Below are 4,655 nucleotides of genomic sequence, written 5' to 3'. Positions count from 1 at the left end.
CTATGGAGGTTTAGAGTCATTAACAGCCTTTATAGGGTTTCAGACATTTTTGTGGTAATTCCTTGGAAAGGACACATCCACGATGTGCTGGGGTTTATTTTGCCACTGGCATAAGAAATGAGACTGTTTCCAAGAACATGTTTGCTGTTTACCAAGAGGAGGGCAAATGTAACTAGCAAATGGTAACGGATGTGAACTAGGAACCTTGTTTACATTTTGAGTATCACCAGCTCCTGACCTGGCCCCTTTAAACTGGATCAAGAACCAAGCAAGTCTCTGGCAGCGACTCCACAGAGTTGATCTATGGCTGTGCAGTGGGCACTGCAAAGCTCCCTCCCTCTGGCAGCAGCAACTGGAGATAGTTAATTATCCTGAGAGAGATCCATCACCAGCAAGCCTGGATCTCAGAGGAACATGTCCTGTCAGGAGGCAATGCTTTGTGGGTCTCAAATGTCATGAAAACAGCTCACAAGTACACGTCTTGCTGGTTTGCAGTGTAAACTTCTCTGGGGACCAAATTTTCCTGGGTCTTTCTCCAGTACTCTGCCCCACGGTGCCCTAAATTCTGACTCAAATCTTCAAATGTATGGGTAACACTAACTTACGTGAAGGGAGTTGGGCTGATTTATGGCAGTGGAGGATTGAGGCCTTATTGTAGGGAACAAGAGGGTTATTTTGGCTTCAGAGTTTATGTCAGAGCTGGGACTGGAACTCGGGAATTACTGGGCAGGTCTCTCAGTTTCTTCTGTTAGCTTAAAAGAGGGAGTTGTGCTGAGGAAAACCTCCAAGAATATCCGATTTAATGGCAAATCCACTCTTTTTTCCATGACCGGTTCTAAGATGCCTGCCTGCTGATGAATGCTGCTTTTTGTGCTCAAACAATGGAGTTGCTCCCTCCTGGCCCACCCAATCCTCTTACAGGATCCCACCAGGGAGATGTGAGCTCGAGTTCGGGAGTGACGCAAAGAGGGAGAGGTGCATTATGCAAAAGGCAGCTGCTTTGGTTCGCAGGGATCAGGGGTGACAGCACGGGCTGAGGAGCTCTAGCGACAAGGCAGTCTGGCTGCCACTACTGCTATGTCACACTCCATCGCAAGGCACGGCTCACGGGGCATTTACGTCCCTCCACAGCTGGGGCCGGATTTCCGCATACATGGGAGTGTGTCCCACCTTATGCTCTTCAACTTTGTGTCCCTTCATGCTCTGTTATGCTGTTTCTGACTCTGTTTTGTGGAGGCAAAAAGCCTCAGAGGATCTCACATCAACATCATGGGCTGCTTCTGGCTGAGGCCTTAATTTGGTCCTAACTAAGGTCACCATTTTCTCCTGTAGGGTAGCTGGGCAGATATTCATGTTCCACTTCCTTTTTTGGACAGATAAGAACATTTTGAGCAGGAAGATGAAGCAAATGAGCTAATTCATAATCCTTTGACTCCTTCTCAGTGCTTTAACCCATGTCCACCATCTTTCCTGGACTACTGCAGGGTAGGTGAGAGTTCCTGGTGGCTAGACATTTGACTTCATCTGGTTTATGAAATTTTTCTCGTTCTGCCTTTCTTGATCATTAGCCCACAAGGCAGCTTGCGTGCCTTTCTGTATCCAACGCTTCTTTCTGCTATTTTTTTTTACATTTCCAGAAGGACTTGTTCCTTAGAACAGATGAACCACATACTGAGAAAACGATCAGGCCAGATTGTCTAGTGCTCAGCACCCACCGTTGAGGACAGATTTTCCGGAGAGCTCAGTTTCCAAGGAGGTATCTAAATAAGTGACAGATACTCAAACGTGGAAACATGCCCACTTGTTTTGGTGCTCAACTAGTGCTAGAGCTGCTTCGAAAAACTTGCTCTGCTATGGCTGTTCTCCTCTGCTTACGCTACAAGAATTCGAAATCTCCCTCTTTTGTACCCATGTCTCTCTGCCACGCTTACCCTCATGCCATGCTCCACCCCACAGGTCTCAGCTGGCCTCCTCCTGCTTGTTGCTGTGTCCTTCTGCTGTCATTAAAAGGTCAGCATGTACATACACGTTTCCTTCAAGAGGCCCATCAGGGCTAATGCCCCCAAATGCAGAACATATGTACAACATAAATTAATTGTTAAGACTAGTGCTTGAAGTTTGGTAATTCAGCCCACAGGATACACCATATGTTTGAAGTGTATTGTCCAAGTTTAGATTTTAAACTCCCAAGGGCAGGGACCACTCCTTCCTCTATGTTTACATAGCATCAATAAGACCAATAGTGCTTGGGTCTGAAGTACATTAGCCTTAGCCAATGCATTGTTAAGCTTAATAATGACTAGTTAACATTAAAGCACAATGGATAAAATATATAGACAAAGGCATATTTTGGCAGAGATTTTTGTCATGTTTTTGATGCCAGATTCCTACCCAAGTTAATAGTCACTGGACGTCTGAATCATTGACATTGTCTTGGAAAACCCACCTTTCTTATTCCACCATTCTGGTTTTCCCTTGTTTGGCAATTGACACTAAGCCATGAATCACTGTTTAGGGTGATTTAGTCAGAGCCCACCTGAGTCTAAAGTCTGGAAATAGGAAGGTACCTAGAAGAGATGCCAAATGGTGAGCTCTGGGAAACACAGGATCAGGTTGTAGATGGGCAAAGGAAAATAAAGCTTCTGAATGTAAGAAATTAGTGTCATTTCTTATTATTTATCTCACCAATTTGTAGTCTCCAGAAACCACGCTTCAAGGTTACTGTGCACAGGCCCTCCAGCGGGAGGATAAGAGAACTATAGGAATAAATCCAAACCCTGTCTGAACTGACAGGCTGTTTTTCACTGTGAGTTATGCAACATGTTAGTACCTCTAGGTATAGGACCAGTGGGATTTAAACTTGTACAGCAGATGGTGCGTGCATCATTGCTGGAATGCGCCTGCTGACCCTAGGGCAGAGCCTGAATGGACTTCAAAAGAGAGACTGAGCATGCTTCAAAGTGTTATTGTTTAAATGTTCCACTAAATGGGGACTCCGGAACAAAATATCTAGCTGAGGTCAGTCTGAAAAATGTCAACACACATAATGAGAAAACAGCATGTTGTGTGAGAAAGAATATTTCATAGGAGTATTCTAGCTATTTTGTGGTGAAAACCCCACTTTTATCACGTGTGTCAGCAGGTTGTCATAATCTAAATGTCTTTCCTCATGAGATGAGAGCTTCATTTGCTTTTGTTGGAAAGAGCAAGGTCAGTATATGAAGGTCAGAAAAGCCTTCAGAAAGTGTGGTTTGTCCGCAGGTAGGTATGCTGGGAGAACCATCAACCATAGCTATGGCAAAGGTGTGTTGCAGTACAGCATTAACTTAGCCTTGACACCCTCTCTCCCCCTTGTTTCAGACGAAATCTTTGTAGGAACCCTTTCTTTGGTTTAAGAGTGCGATCCTGTGATTTATAATTGTGCACCATGTTCTGTTCTGTTCCTCCCAAAGTCTGTAATACCTGCTCATAGCATATTCTTCCATCAGTGTAATCCACAAGTTTTGGCTTCTTCTTGCTCTATTCAGGGGAATTTCAGTAGGAAAAGGATTGGGTTCGTGTTAAAATCAATAGAGTTAATATAATCAAGGAAGGTTTCTTAGGCAAGTCAAGCTTAACAAGATCAAGCCTTCAGTAGGAAATTCAAGATTTGGCATTTGATGTGCTGGTCTGGCTGAGCTGCGTCTCAGGTGTTGTAGGTATCAGTGGTCCAGTAGCTTTTGTTCGACCCGAGATTTCCGTGCTGGCTACTGGCAATTCAACATGGGTGGCTGAAAAATAATTTCCTTTCCTGGACATTAACAGCAACAACCTGAACTTTCACAGCACCTTGTCCTGCTGGGGCATGCCTCTAGCTTGATAGAGACACGTTACAATAACACAGAGATAATAGCTAACCCTCCCTGCAGACGTAATAATGATCGAATGCTGGAAAGAGCAAACAAGACCCATGTTAAATAAAGGGAAGGGTTGTTCTTCTCACATATCAATATTCAATGAGATCAGCTGATTTGGCATGCTGGGGTGAAAGGAAAGCCATCAGGCAAAGTAAAAAGCTAAAGGGCTCTGGAGACCTATAAGAAAGCGAGGTGTCATTACACCGAGAAGATAACTCGGGCCTGTTTGCACAGTCTCTGTATCTTTGTAACGTGTTTTAAGTGACACAAAACTTGAATAGCTATCAATTTAAGAGGGTCAAAAATAGCATCCACACCCTCCCTGGAGTCCCGGGTGTTACACTCAGTATCACTACTCAGCTGTTAGCTGTGGCTCAGATTAAGCAAAAACTATAAAAATGTACCCGAGTACGAATTCAGCAGAGCTTTCAGGCCTACGCTTATCTTCAGTGTGTGCTTAACTTCAGCAAACATAGAAACTCTTTGTTAAATAAGACTTTTAGACCTGCAGAAAGCTGTTAAAAAATCTTTCAGAGCTTCACCTTTTCTATTCTGTTTGCCGAGTGCTGCAAATAGCTGATGCTCAACGTGTAGATTGTGGCAAGTATTTAGTAGTCAAAATTCAAAGGGTCAGTAAGTTAAAGGTGACCTGTGATCTCAGCCTTCCCAAAGCAGAGGACTTGCAACACATTTCTGATTAACATATTTGACTTTAGGAATCCTGGTTCCCTGGAAATATTGTCATTCCAAAACAGACAC

Source organism: Buceros rhinoceros, unplaced genomic scaffold, assembly GCF_000710305.1.
Source record: "Buceros rhinoceros silvestris isolate BGI_N320 unplaced genomic scaffold, ASM71030v1 scaffold1600, whole genome shotgun sequence".
NCBI classification, from domain to species: Eukaryota; Metazoa; Chordata; class Aves; order Bucerotiformes; family Bucerotidae; genus Buceros; species Buceros rhinoceros.
This window is presented reverse-complemented; position numbering follows the sequence as displayed.